The following is a 16,380-nucleotide window of genomic DNA, read 5'->3' on the forward strand; positions in this document are numbered from 1 at the left end:
TGTTGGGGATTTTTTTCTCCTTTTACTCTTCAACTACATTCAGACTGGTGCAAGGAAAACAGGCTGCGGCAATGAAGAAAGAGAAGAACCATTTCTTCTATAAACAGCCTGACTTTTCATGAGATTATCTGTACAATCTGATGATCAGTCATAAGGCCTGTGAACCTGAATTTTTATGGAGTTAGGGCACTTACGCAGATAAACATCTAACGATTCTCAAAGGAAACTTTAATCTCATAGACACATCTCACCAAGCACCTGCCCAATCACCTTTAAAATCTGTGTCTCAGAAACAGATTATCAGAAGGTAGAGTGCTACAAGACATTCATTACTCTGTGTATTTTATACTATTATTATATTATGTAACAAGTATTTTTGAAATACTAATACTGCTGCTACTACTATTAACTGTCAATCTTCCTCTGAAATCCAAGTTTGTATGTAGATTATGATTTGGTGTTTCTTGTTAACCTCAGCGAGTTTTCATCTGGCTTATTCAGGAGGTTCCAGGGATGGAGAGTGCCTTCTGGAGACAGTTTAGCTCCAAGGTCAGTAACTCTGCTTCACCTTTATGTACACCGGGTTTCTGCTAGAAATTACAGCTTCATGGATAGTTAAATTGTATCACATACACAACTTCTTATTTATATTAAAATCACTGGACTAATTTTCTTTTTAGCTGTTACAGTGTTGCCCTAGTGTGAAAAAATACCAACAATATTTTCAGACAGAAGAGGCAGTTCTGTCAAGAAGAGCTTTCTAAGGATACTGGATTTCATTATTTACTTCTTTCCTGGGCTGGCTGGTAAAATTTATCAACTTCTATCCTTCCTGGCTTGTCTGCTTCATCTTTGAATAGGTGAGGTACCAAACAAGCCTCCCACCTCAGCATTATTAAAATAGGATATGCAGACTATTTAGCAAGTACACAAATCTGTTTGGGAAAGATGCCTCAGGCAGAAGACAGCATGTGGGATATGAAGGTAAGGAGCATTTTTAGGAGGTCATCATAACTGTGCAGCGCTGCATATGGTTTTCCAAACTCATGTGGATATAAAGACCTCTCTAGCCACAGTAGCAGAGTTCACAGCTGACTTCTGCTGTCGAGAAAGGCACTTGGCTTTGAGCTGGTTCAAATACCTCAGTCCTGCACCACAGCTGAAGTGGTACAGTGGCACGGGATGACTGAACTGTGGCCTCTAGGTAAGGTAAGGTAATGGCCAGTCTTCACGAATAAAGAACTGGGGAAGGTCTTTACACCTTCCAGCCTGCGCATTGGATTTTTTAGGTGAGACACAGTGTGCGCGGAACTGAGCCCACCCTTTAATCCTAAGGTTCATCTGCTGGGGCCAAGCGAGCTTGGACGGTGGCAGCGAGGTCCTCAGGTTGTAGATGGATTGCCTTACAGGGCTAATGAGCTCCATCTGCCCGGGGAGTGGCCCCGACCGGGAATCGAACCCGGGCCTCGGCGGTGACAGCGCAGCGTCTTTACCCTCTAGACCACCAGGGGCTCCCAACTGTGGCCTCTAGAGGCAGATGGAATGGGGCAGCAAAGTGACAGCAGCAGCAGAGCTAGTCAGCAAAATGCTGTTCCCACTAAAGAGGGGCAGGTGGCCCTCCTGTCCCTTCCCACTCCCTGGTACCCCAGCAGCAGAAGTACAGCAGCCTCAGCAGCCCCAAGCACCTGCCCAGGGCTGGCTGAGTGGGGCTCAGCACAGAGGCCCATCAGCAGCACTTTGGTGGGGATGCAGAACCATCAGGACGGTAGTGCCTTGAGCGATGTAAGGAGGCTGGTGCCTGGGGGAACTGATCTGGTGCCATCCTCACAAAAGTGACTTCTGCATCCCTCAGCAGAAACCAAAGTAAGATGTTTTATGGGAGAAATTGATCTGTCTGTGTCCTTGAGTGCCAAGATTCATTTTTCCCTCATGGAAAGAAGAGAAGCTTTGAGCTGGCACTGCGTAGGATACACACACAAAAAAGAAACTAAGTTGTGAAAGGCCTTGATGACAGAAATTGTGACATGAGGGCTCTCTGTATTCCTGCTGTGGTGTGTTTGGCCATTTTCTAGCGAACCCTTCATGCGTTTGTCTCTCTAGGGTCAAATATCTACTTGGGCCCTGCCTTAGTTTTCTGACTAACTGTCATATGCAAGAGAACAAAGAACCCATTTCACTCTTAGAAGTTCTTCCTAAATAGGCCCACCACGATTAAGTGGGATTCATATTAAATAAATGTGGAACAGATAATTTTACAAGGATATTATGTGTATTTCCCTCTGTTATGTTAAATCTATCCGCAGATAGATTTAATGGTCTTTGATCAGACTGGGTAGTCGTTCATCATTTCCACCCTTGAGATGATGAGAATCAGACCAAAATTCATTACTTTTTTAAGATTAATGCACCCAGCCAAAGCTGCCAACAAACTGATTAAAAGTTATGAATCCAAAAGGTTTGGGCTGAAATAAAGTATTAAGCAGGGCACTCCCTTATCTTCTTTACTGGTTGTTTTCTTAGTAGTCTCTGCTGTAAGGACTTTGCTCCTGCAATGTTACACTTCTGGTAAAGAAGGGAGGTTGCCCTCTGTTCTGACAGCTAATTATGTGCTGCCATGAAGCACAGTATTCCAGCCCACTGTACTGCACCAGTATTGTACTTTCTGGAGAATTAAATTTGGATTTCATTCATTCTGCTTTGGATCTTGCCTGCATCTATGTAGAAGCTTTGAAAGGTAGTTTCACTTTCTCCTGGCTATCACCTGAGCAAGAGATAATGGACTTGGTGTAATCAAACATTATTGGTTCTTTTAAAATTAAATTTCTCTTCAGCCATTCAGCTTAAAAATATTTACATAACTGGAATAACCTAGCTCTGCTACTGGTTTCTTGGAAGACACCAGTAAGATTAATCTTATCTCCCATTTTAATTACTGTTTTCAAGTTCTTACAGTCCTTGTCCCAGTTACATCTTGTTGCGAAAACCACCAGAGAATGATATATTAAAATTTATTCAGACAGGTGGCAGAGACAAAATTAAAGCTAATAACTCTATGAGAAAAGAAATCAAAGGTGGTTTGGCAATCCTGAGGTGTTACTACTTGGTCACTTGGTTGCACTGGCTGTGCAAGCAGTGCACTAATGTCTGGACTGTGTGAGTGGCTGTGTGCCACAGCATGCTGCGTGGCACTTGGAACTGCCATGGCCACACAGCTGCACTCCTATCCATGAGCCTTGGAGGAGGACTGGATCGTGGCAATGGGTGACAGCTGGGCAAACCAGGGTAACTGTCTGGATACAGGGTTCTATCTCCTTCTTTATACCCAAAGAGGAGACAACTGTATTACATCACTGGAAGACTAATAAAATTACACCATCTAAATGCTTTCCTTTACTACCTAGTTTTGTTGCTATTTTGTGACAAAATACTCAGCCCATTTTATACAGTGGATAAAAACATTTTAAAAAAAGGGCTCTGTGTCTTATTTTTATTCCCCATATAAATGGAGCTTATATTGAGTAAATTAGAAACTCCTTTTGAATTTTTCTAAACTGGTGCAAGTTTAAGTCACATTGCCTTAGTCCAATATCATTCTTGGCTGGATAAGTCAGTAGTAAAACAGTCCCACCCTCCCTCCCCCACGAGTGCTGCTCATCCCTAACCCCATGTCACCCACCCCCTTTGTGCTGGCACAGTTTTTGGTGCAGCTGCGAGCTGAACAGACCTGGGGAACTCAGATGGCTGGGGAAAGCAAATGTTGTAGGGGCCAAGTTCATTTTTAATTTGGATCAGTTTCCTGATCTGGCTCGCTGTATGGCTGTCCAAATCCTTGTGCTGATCTTGTGCAGGACTGAGGTAGGAGAAAGGGTGAAACTTATCTTTTTGATTGTGTTGTTGGCTTCAGCCAGTTTCAGATGGTTATGAAACTGTGATAGACTAAGCAAGCTTCTTTTTAACCAAGGAAAAATGCTTTCATTTTGAGCATAACTGCAAACATGGTTTTAGGAGAACTGTACTTACCATGGGAGCAGGAGACAAGGAGAACCTGTGACAGGACTGAGAAATTCAGTGAGCTGATGTCATCACTGCAAATTAGAAAAGGCAGCTGTTGCACACTGCATTATGTGGTAAAAAGGAAAAAAATAAACCTGTTGCCCTTCTGCTGTTCATGAACCAACAGCGGCCAAAGAATTGCAAGGATCCCACCACGAATTATTAATCAACTCTTCAAAAGGCAGAATTATGCTCAGCTGGCTTAAAAAAAGCCTATACCTGGGCACTGGGTATGCCTACATTCCCTTTTTTTTTTCTTACCTGTACTCTTGAGAGTTTTCCTTTGCTCTTTGCTTAAGGTATGGAAGCAACTGAACTTTGGAGAGTAAGTAAATCAGTATTTAATTAGTCATCACAAGGCAATGGGCTCTTGTGAGTTCTCAACAAGAAACAGCCCTGACAATAAATGTACACGTGGTAGATTAGTTTTCATTTGCACTTTCAGGAGGAAATTACCTTGTAGGTTTCAGACAACCTGGCAGTCACACAAAGTGTTGAAAAAGATTGCCCACATGACAAAAGCATTTACACCAATTTTAAATGCCACTATTTTCTTACTCGACCTAAAGAAGCCAAATTTTTGACAAACAGGTTTGAGCAGCTTTTAAAGAAACCCTTTCTGCTCTTCATACACTGTTACACAAATCACATCTGTAAATTCTCTCTATAAGTAAAAATTGAAAAAAAATTAAACTCTTTAAAGTTGTAACCAATCAAAATTAGTATTGTTAGCATAATCTTAGTTAAGCACTCTGTTTAAGTGCATCCTGGTACCTGTCTTTAATTTTGTGTTCATAATCCATTTCTTCCTAGAGACCCCTGTCTTATTGAGTGAACAGAACAAACAGTGGCCAAATAATGGAGAGTTATCTTGTTTTCTCCACAGGTTCATGCTGCATCCATTATGAACACTGGTTTTGCAATATTTAGTTACAAAACTGAGACTGACTTACAATTCATAGCTCATCTCTTGACACAAAATTCATCTTTCCTATCCCTGCCAAATCTAATCTCTCTTCTTGAGTGGACAGGAGCACTAGAGCTTCTCTCAAAAAAAAAAAAAAAAAGTATTTTCAGCCCTGGCAAATAAGTTCATTGGTTTTTATCCTGTTTCCAGAAATGCTTACACTGTTTTGCTGATATTTTCTACATAGACTCTGCTTGAAGCACACACTAAGGACAATTAATGTTTGTTGGTGTTCTAAACAAATAAAATCAATATAGTCTCAATGTGGGAAGTACTGGGCAACCTGAATTAGAAGGAGTGATCTCAGTCCACTAATATCACAGTTTAAAGGACCAAAGCATGCTACGCACATCCAGAGACTCTGCTGTTTTTGGAGGTGCCAGAGAGAAGGGAAAGGAGCTCTATATCTTGGGGAACCCTACCGCTACCCACTCTGCTCATGTGTCTAAGGTCTTCAGCACCCAGAAGACAGCCCTGATAGACCACATACACTGGCCAGAGAGTGACCAGATGGAGAATTACAATTTATAGCCTGCAGTTAGACAGGCTTGCACTGTGATCTAATCAAATCTTGAATAAAATAGGTCAAGGTTGGTCAGTGTTCAGATGAGACACACTCTAGGGAAAGCACAGATACTGTATGAAACAGTTTAGGATTTGGATTTAGGATTCATCTGACAAAAATCCTAAGGCCTGGTCCTGGTTTTAGGCTAGATTCCCAGACATCTGAGGTACCCAAATAGGTCCCTGGTCTGTTATGTAGAAGGGGCACTGTACTGCTGGAACCACATTTCTCATTTTTCAGATGAGAAATAAAATTACAGTCATGCCTTGTGATTAATTAAATAAATCATTCTTGTCTTTGCTTGTGGACATGACATTTTCAGAGGCAACATAAATGGAGAAAAGGAGCTTGTTTGGTTTCCGTGATCCTAGTAAAACCTGCTAGCCTTCTCTCTGCAAAATCCCATTTTAAAGATTTTCAATACTAGGGCACCAAAAGCAAGAAATTTAAATTCCTTTAGGGCTGCAAACATCATGAGAACTTTCTAGCAAGACACATGCAAAATAAAGCAAATTATATAATCTGTTGCTTTACAGATACATTCCTTTTCCTTTACACTATTTCCCATATTCACACTCCCACCTAAAAATCTTTACCTCATCTGATTTCCCTAGATGCAGTTCTAATGTGGTTTCATCTTTATGATAATTTTAAGCTCCTTGGTTCAAATTCTGCATCTTTTTCTTTGCCCAAAAAAACCCCAGTATGATAGTAGAATTTTATGGCTAACTATTGTGCTCAAAAAAGCATGTAAATTTTTGTCTCCAAATAATCAAAGACAATGACAACTATGCTGCTCGGGAAATTAGGTAGTCAGAATATAACTAATCAAACTGAAATTTAGCCAGGACACTGATATGACATGACTGGCTCAACAGAAACATGGTCATGAGTATTTTGGTAATTTCAAGTGGTCAGGACTCATTTTGCTCTCCAGTCACCCTCTCAGCAGAAGACCTCCTGCCTGCTGTTTGGTGCAGGATGCTGCAGAGTGAATGCTAAGGCCAGAATTAATTTATAAACCTTGCATTTCCTCTATGACTGTACCGCTCAGATGCATCAGTTTATCAGTCTACAAAAGAATTAATTTCTAGATTTATTATTTTTTTAGGCTGAAAAGCATCCACATATTATGTGCTCTGTTTTGATTTTTGTTTTTCTCTGCTTTATCGTCAGTCATTTTTGATGAAAGTGAATCAGAGGAGCAATGCCTGCCTTATCGTTGATTTGCGGTGTATAATCATGTTAGAGACAGATCACTGGTCTCCTCCTTACTTACAGTGCCATTTGTAACAGCCAATTATCCCTGCATGGTGCAGTTGTCAGGATCTAGTGATTGTAAATGCTCGTTATAGGTACAGAGACAGCTAAATATGGTGTGTTTGTCTTTAAATCTGATTTGATTTTTCAGAGCTGTCTGTCATCCTGGAAGTCCTTCCTAGTGCAGCTCAGTTTTCAATCCACTCTAAGGTCCTTTTGATGTGAAACACATGGGGCAGAGTCTGGGTACTGCTCCCACCTGCTCCAGGGAAAGACTGGTCCAGGGAAAGGAACAGCAGCCTACCTACACTGGGAAATTTCCAGCCTTTGCACTGTGTTGAAAAAAGCCCCACTAATGGCAGTGACCCTATACAAATACCAAAATAAAGGGTAAGGGGGGTTTGAATACAGTGCCATTGCCTACAAAAAGGAAACATACCAAAACACTCTGGTTGGTTTTAAAATCAGGTGGAGAAGATGCAAAGAGTTTTAAGTCTTAATGACCTCAGTTTTACAATTTACCACTAATTATTTCTACAATGAGTAACTGGGAATAAAACAAGGAGTGACAGACTAAGTCAGTCAATGATTTTCTAACCCCTTCTCTTGTCTTTCCTACTGGGGCCTTTATGAGATAATTTTTGATTGTGTATACACTATCTTTTAATAGTAATCAGGAAGGAAATTGCATGTGTTATACACTATACAAACATACACTAAGACACTGCACTTGCTCTTTGATCCTGTAAAGCCTTGGGAAGAGTAGCTGGTATTTGTGCAGCTCCTTCCGGTGGGCATACACATGGCTTAATCTTTTTTCCCTGTCAACCATCTCCCTGACTCCTGCTGTCTTAACCAAGTAAGCCCCACATTTCTTTCTCCTCTGTCTCTTTTTGCAGCTTCCCTTGTGTTTAAGCTCCATGTCTCTTTTACTCCTCTGTGTATTTACCTCCCTGGTTTCACCCCTAACATTTTCTTCTTTCTCTGCCCACTTCCCACACAACGAAGATCTCATTAATTGCTTCAAAGGAGTATCTTATTTACTCCATTTACATTTTAAATGTGTAAAAAAATGAAAATGCAATGTCTTTGAGTTCCCTAGTCCTCCACTAAACAAGGAAAATGTGACCTTAATCTACCGATACAGTTCTGTGAGGAGGACCCAAAATACCTGATGGGGGATGCCTGCTCTGCTCTGGCAGATCTTAACCAGGAGAAGATAACCATCAGAGTGTAGCTCACTCAAACTCCCCACTCTGGGACTGGTGAGACACAGAAAGGGCTGAAAGTAGACTTAAGCCTGTTAGTAAATACACTAGTCCTGAGAGCAGCAGTCTGGGCCTTTGTAGAACTCCAACAGCATCTATGTCAAGATGCAAAGAACAGTATCCTCTGCATTTTTTTTTTCTGAAGTTAACTATTTCTTTTCAGAGCAATGCACATACATACAGCTTGCTTAAGAAAGATTTCTGGAGGCCTTGAATATCCTATCACTCCCAAATGCCTCATTTCTCCTTAAGACCAATCAGGCTTCCTCAGAGCATATAGGATGTATACTTTGAGGATTCCTGGACACGTTACACATTTCTGTATCCAGAGCAATTGCACATACCCTGATTCAGCTTAACATATGTCATAAGCAGTCAGTCAACACTGAGGAATTGCCCTGAAACATTATCAGTTTGCTGAGAAAACTGTGGTGTGCAGCTCCCACATCACCAAGCTGTCTGGAATCATTTCGCGTTCTGCTTGCTAGGATTTGCCATTTGAGTTTATGTTGCGGGTTGTGTGTGTATGTGACTGTGTGTGTCTTTTTTCCTTCTGAAACTCATCACCTCAGTGGCTACCAAGAGCTCATATGCTGCAGAAAGGCCATTAGAAGCACTGTGTGTTATTACATCACTGGGGATCTGGCAAGTGCTACATGAGTGTCCTCACGTTAATAAACTGGATAGTGAAACGTCACAAATCCAGACCACTCGTTCCACCAGCATGCATTATTAAGGTATACAAGCTATCAAGAAGACAGTATCCTGCAGGTATGCAGGTGTTGCTTATGCAGGGGTGGGGCACAGCTCCGCAATAGCGTTTAGAAAAGGAGGCCAAGGCTTTTAAAGGGACCGCGCTCCTCTTACTGGTAAAACAGCAAACCCCATTAGTTAGTAAGTTGGGTTTTTTGTCCATTAGAGGGATTTCCAAAAGTAGGAATGCTGAAGTTCTCCTCACACCATTAGTCTTTATTTTACTTGTGATAAGTGCTTTAATCAGCAGGTACATATTTACCAAGCAGTGGGTAGCTGGGAGGACTTCAGCCCTTTCATCCAGCTGGGCCAGCAGAGTATGCATTCCATAGCTTTCCTCCCATCCCTGCGTGGATCAGCACTGTGCCTCTGTCCCCCTTCCCCCCAAACTGTATGAAGGCTGGAAAAAAAAGCCAGCCTAATTCTCACTTACTGGCTATGCATACAGAGGCACACATGCAGCACACACCTTGCTGACAGAACTTTCTTCCACTTACTGTAAAGGAAAGTGATGTTAACCCTCTGGCACCAAGCTGTAGGAAAGCAGACTCTGTTGCACACTCTTACCAGCAGATCTTGTGAGCCCAAAGCCTTGCTTTCAGCAGGACAGACATGATAAAATCTTCCCTCTTTCTTCAATAACATGACTAATAAATGTAGAAATTCCTTTCTCCTCTCTCCTTTTGCCAGTATCTGTCCTTATCTGCAGTTCTTCCTTAGACATAATTTCAAACATGAAAGACATGTCTATAATATGAACAGGCAACCTTAATTCTGGCATGAGATCCATGGCACATTGCAGCTTAGTGCTGGAGAGCTGAAGCTTAAGCTCTGGCATCTCCAAAACACGGTAACTGGAATTTCTGCTGCCGCCCCTCTGCTTGCCTGGTGAGATCCCGTGCCTGGGGTTAGGTTAGAGATGCTCTGCCTTGTGAAGGCAGCACCGGGCTCCACTACAAATTTCTTTCCAAAGCAGGTGCACAGCTGAAAAAACATGGCAAGTATTTATGAAAAGAGGTCGCCATTAGACACTACATCCGGCAAGTACCCATCATGAAGCCTTCCTGGAATTTTGGCAGCATTTCCAAGAGATCTGCAAATTGCTAGAGATGGGTATTACATGTGTGCTGTAGGCAATAAATAAGAGTGATTTTAAGGGGCAGCGTATAATGACAAAGTAACACCTCTCAGAATAGAATCCAACCACTGGCATAATCAGTAGAGACATACTAATAAAATGGAGGAGGACCTAGGGAGTGTCTTAAATGTGTATCTAATAGCACAAATACTAGATAAACACCAAAAGCCAAAGAATGCAAAAGACTACAATCCTATCAAACCCACTCACCTAATGTGCAAGCTTATTGTTACTAAAGATCACAGTAACTACACCTGAAGTTAAGCACTCAGAATACTCCCAGACTCCTGGATCTGCAACGCAGCTCTGTTACAGCCTTGTATTTGAGTGAGGCAATACACATTCATCAGGCTCCCACTTTGTCTTTTACTACAGGGAGAGAAACACAGGCACACTAGCTGAGAGGGAACCATGTCATGCTCTGGCCAGGCCCCTGGTCTAGAATGCCGAGAAACCAATAACACAATGGTAATTTAGGCATTTTTATTTTAGCAACTTTTAGTTACTATTTGCTCAACACCATATGACAGCTTTCTATCAAGGGAAGGTTTAACAGTTAAGCTAACTAAAGTTTCCTAAGACCTGAATCTAAATCAGTGGAAACAGGTGGGAACTGTTCTAGCGACTTTTATAGAGATCAGATCCTTTAGGATTGAAGCACATCTCAATTTTAGAATTATGGAATCTTTTTTCAAGGGCTTTTTTTCTTAGGGCTTTCTCAGGGGTAAAATTTTTCATTTCGAAAAAAGTAAATACTTTGGTATTGTGTAGTGTGTGCTGATGACCCAAACCACGATGACCAGACTTGCTGAATTATAAAAAATAACAGTCTGCTCATATTTTTCCCTCAGATCTGAATTTTGCACAAAAAAGCGCTTTTTTTTTTTTTTTGTCTGAAACCATATGCTTTTCCTCTGAAAAAACATATTCCTTTTTCTTTTAATTTCCAGTACAAGTGGCTACAAGGAAGAAAAAAATCCTCTTGCTCTGCCTTAAATGCAAACACTGAACCTTTGTGCATATGGAGGAAAACCTGCAGGCAAAATGGGTAAGCTGCAGAATAAAGTGGCTATTTCCAAAAACCAGGCATGAACACCACAATACTGTGTGTTGTGGCACGAGTCATAGAATCATACAGAATCACAGAATGGTTTGGATTGGAAGGCATCTTTAAAGGTCATCTACTCCAACCACCCCCACAATGATCAGGGACATCTTCAGCTAGAACAGGTTGCTCAGAGCCCTGACTTTGAATGTTTCCAGGAATGGGACATTTCCACCTTTCCAAAGGGCAACCTGTTCCATTGTTTTACTACCCTCATCATAAAAAAATATCTTCCTCATATCTAGTCTGGACCTACCCTCTTTTAGTTTAAAACCATTGTATGGTATTTCTGTGCCATGCGAGGAAAGAGTTAGGACTTATGTTACACAGACAGGTATTTCTCTCAAGGCATAATTCATTTCTGTGTAATAATACCAAGGAGAACTGTAGTGCTGGTACCATTCTTAGTCTGCTTCAATAGTTTATGACATTTCTTTTGCAACTCTTTTCCAAACCTGAATCAATTCCCTTCTGAATTAATTCCTCTTGCTCTGCTCCCAAAGTCAATAAGATCATTTGCTGGGATACTGTCCTAATCTGACAAATTGATTTGACATTGGGCAATTGTGTATGTGGGGCAATCTTTTGTAGGTATAGCTAAACAACATATTTTGTGCAGGTGAAGGCAGGCTGCTTGTTCTTTTTCAACGCTCAATGATGTTTAACAAAAGTGGAAAGACTCGTGCTAAACTCAGAATTATGCCAGAAGAGACTTTAAGACTTTTGAATGACCTATATTTTAAAATATACTTTAAAAAAATTAAAACTAGCGTTCTCCTTTATGGGAAGGGCAGTTGTCCAAGCTAAATTAGGTCAGTTTGTAGTTTAAAAATAGCTTTTAAAACTGCATGGTTATCCAGACCACCTCGAATTTTAAAGCATTAGGCAACCATGTTACCCTATTGTGAATGACCACTAGCTAATGCCAACTGACTATGAAGCAGCTCTTTTATTTTGTACTATCTGTTTATATTATACAGAGTTCAACTTGTGATTCTGCCAAACCTGGGGTCATAGCAGAATAGGAATTTGGTAAGAGGTCTAGACAGATCAAAGGGAAGAGAAGACATGAACATTCAGAATTTGGCCATTGACAAAAGAAAACCAGAACTTTTTTTCTGTTGATTGTTCTGCTCTTCTGAGCAGAAATAACAAGATGAAGGTAGAGAAGAAACAATTTTTTCAGACTGCCATAGATATAAGATATCATAAAGCCTTGAAATTCTGCTGTCTTGAAATTTTTTTAACCTACTCTTTCTTTTGTCTGTGAATTAAGACTACTCCCGTTGCCCAGGAAAAGCAACTGTATGTTACAAGAGGCCAGAGATAAGGAAACAGTTTGATCAGTGTGGGAGGAATCAGTGCAAAATAAAAGTAAGATATATTATACCATCAAAAAATGGTGTGTCTGGAAGGAAAATTTTGAGGATTAATTAATATTGACCTTAGTCAGAACAACTTGCTCTCTTCAACATCTGCAGCTGTGTGGTTACTAGGGATTTATCTGGCATCATATGCTTTTTCACATCTGTCTACTAAATCAGAGATAGAAATACAAAAATCTAGCACAAAGGGACATTATACGGATTTGTGACACTCCCAGAGGGACTTGGAGTCTTTAAACTAACAAAGATATTACAATGGGACACAGGTATAATATTGGACTAAAATTGTGTCTGCTCCATTATGCAATGGAAAAACTATATCTATTTCCCTCTGATGAGCTCTCTGAAACTTCCAAATATGGATAAACAGAACTGCAGTATACGAGACATAAGTTTGGCATACATGCATGAAACCTCATACTTCTGGGATGAGCAAAATGAATAATCTCAATGTATACATACATTCTTCATCATTTTCAACATCACCAGTGACTTCCAAAGACTAAACTGTGAAGCCTTAGTAGAAGTAGGTCTGGCAGGGTTATTCACAAGCAGTAACAGCATTTTTCAGTATGTTGCATGTGAGTTAGTGAAATGACTTGTGCATTGTACTTTCCCTGCCTGCATCATCTCAGGTCATGTTATGGTCCAGTCTGAATGACAAGGTGATGAAATTGCTTAGGTGTAACATGCCTTTATTTCAGCAGCAGGCATGACACAAAGTACTAAAATCCCTAAAGTATAACAGTCTTGAATAATATGTTTCTAAATTTTTAGGTGTCAATAAGGTATTTTTATGTTATTGCCCTGTGTGTGTAAAATATGGGAGTTGTTATTAAATTATGTTCTGAGCTTGAATAAAAAAGCTCAACCAAATAAAAATGCAATGACTTTTGCCCTCATTTTGAAGAGTGGAACTTTTAATTAAAAAAAAAAAAAACTGTTCTTTTTTATCTTTGTAGTAGTACCAAACTACATTTTAGATTAAAAAAAAAAAAAAAGGTGAAATTTCAAATGGCCAGTGCAAATTGATGAAATTTGAATGTACTAAGAGATTTAAGAACACAAAGCCATAAATATGTAACCGATATTGAACAAACATGCATGCATGCACAGACATGAACAAAAAAAGAAAATCAACTTTAATTTATAGGCATTAGGCAGGATGAAGAAATTCTGTGTGATTTCCTTTGGAGAGCCACCAACACAACTTGTATCTTACAGTAATGGAATAATAGAATCACAGAAATCACAGAGCCATGGAAAGGCCTGGGTCAGAAGGGACCTTAAAGATGACCTAGTTCCAACTCTCCTGCCATGGGGAGGGAGAGCAACCCACTAGACCAGGTTGCTTAAAGCCACATCCAGCATGGGGGCCTTGAACACTTCCAGGGACAGGGCATCCACAGGTGCTCTGGGCAATCTGTGCCAGTGCCTCACTACTTTCTAAGTAAAGAATTTCTTCCTAACATCTAACCTAAATATCTTTTCTTTTATTTTAAAACAGTTTCCCCTTGTCCAAATAATGTTTTCATATAGGAAAGAGAATAGAGAAGGGGATCGTAGACACAAGCTAAGCAAAACTAGTGGTAACAGATGTTAAGAGTAATAGAGATACTCCTTATGTGGAAGAAAATGATTGAATTAATTTCTGATAGATTAGCATAAAGGAGCAACTCAGACAAACGTCAGCACTAGTGCAAAAGAAGGGCTGCAGCAGTAAGCCCTTAGATGACTGAAAAAAGAGTTGCTGCTTTGAAGGACTTTTTAAATAGCTCTAATACCGTGCAGGATATTGTGTTCATCATTATCATTAGCACTGTTGCAACATGGGCTTACCTCTTGATATTTCTTTCTTTAGTGAAAAAGTTCTTCTCTTCTTGTTTCCCCAAAGATGGACTTGTCCCAACGATGTTCTGTTCCTAAAAGCATTTTTTAGTGTGTTAAAAGTCTGTGTACCTGGCCAACCCGGCTCAAGCTGACACTAAATGGAATGCTCATGGAATGAATATTTTGGATTTGAGCTTACTTGCTCCAAGTTTTGACTGACTTATAATAATTTCTTGTATGTTATTTCATATATCTACAGCTCTGACTCTCATAAAATACATCCTTAAATTACCCTGAACTCACCTAGTCTGTGATTCCAAGGGTTAGTTTGAAAACACACACATTCAATTCATGGAGCACATTACTCAAAGCAACGGAACACAGAACTGTAATTACAGCACACACACATACAAAAAATAAAATTACAAGTTTAAAGTGAATTCAAATTTAAAAGTTAATTTCCTTCATCCCTTTTCTTGACCCTTCTTCTTTCCCCATGAACACAGAAGCTGCTTTTGTATAAATGTATACAGAAAGCCCATTTCAGTGTCATTGAGGAATTGCAGCAGAATCTCAATTTATTTTCACATCCAAGGATAGCTATGATAGAAAAATATAACTCCACATCAAATAGTATACCTAACCAATAACAGGCAGCTAAAAACTGGCATAAAACAAATAATAAAGGGCTTTAGAAATGTGCATAAATGTGCATGAAATGCAGGAAAGATGTTGTAATGTGGCAAAATGATGGGATTTTTTTGTAACAGAACAGTAGTTATCTTAAATATGTATCAACAAGGCCACAGCTGGTGTGGGGTTTCCCTGAAGATGGTGTTTGGTGGCAAACTTAGTGTAACTCTGCCTTTACTCACACCCTCTGCTCTGGATCACCACTTCTTTCTCACTGGAGCCCACCAGGACATCCCTACAGGGTACAGCCATATGGATGTTTCTTTCAGGGGCCCAGCTGTTTTCCCATTCCTCCTCCAAGCCCACCACCTCATTCTTACCCTCTGCTACCCTCTCAGTCACATAATGACAACTCTGGGGGGCAGCTTATTGGGGCTATTTTTAAGCCAAAGTGTGAATGTGTGCTCAGCTCTGCAGCTGATGTGTGGGCTACATTCACATCGTCAGTCTGGCTTTTCCATTTTTGGCTCTGTGCTCCTCAGTCTTGTGTAATCTAAAATTCAAGCTTTTAAACTTCATCCATTACAGCCAACGCTAAAACACATCCAACAACCTCTTAATATCTACCAGGTTCTTTCAAGTAAATCCAGCGTTTCTTGAGAAGTTAAATCTGGTTGCTTTGTGATGATTTGGAACTGAAAACAGACAGCCTGGGTAATTGGAACTTAAAAATGCAAAATCGGCAGTGAATCCAGTTTAGCTTCTGGCATTGTATTGTGTTTGTCTCAGCAGTAATAACAGTTATTACATTCTAAAACAAATACCTAGCAAACAAACAGGTCAGATGTTTTTCAAAAAGTGAAAGGCAGTGTATTTTTTTCCATTTGTTTGACAAGGTGATTCATTTACACACTCCTTACTAAATCACAGGGTGATTTTAATAAAAGGAGAAATCTGGGATTGCCTGAGATGGATAACTGGGTCATGTTACCCTTTGGACAAAGTTAGTGAACAAAATGTGAAACAGAGGAATCCACAGTCTTTACCCTCAGAGCTTCATGCAAATATGCTTTGGAAACCTGGTATGTCTCATTTTCTAGGGCTTAACCACAGTAGCAGGCCTCCAGGGATGTACTTTAACTAACACCTTAAGCAGACTCTGCTGCTGGAATAAAACCCCATGATCTTTTCCCTCCACTCCCATACCCTGCCCCTTTGCCACTCATCTGTAAATCTGATCTTGGTTGAAGCTGAGCAATGGTTTTGTTGGTTTGGCTTTGACGCCTGGAGCAGTTCATCAGCTGGCTGTGCAAATGCTGGTACTGGCACAAGAAGGAAGGTAGTGGGGAAGCAAAAAACAAGAGCTGTGTGGGGCTGCAGCAGGGTTAGCTCTGCTTGCAGCTAGAAGATGCAGCCAAACCAA

Source organism: Empidonax traillii, unplaced genomic scaffold (assembly GCF_003031625.1).
Source record: "Empidonax traillii isolate 1590-97213 ecotype Southwest subspecies unplaced genomic scaffold, ASM303162v1 scaffold1332:size131828, whole genome shotgun sequence".
Lineage (NCBI taxonomy): Eukaryota > Metazoa > Chordata > Aves > Passeriformes > Tyrannidae > Empidonax > Empidonax traillii.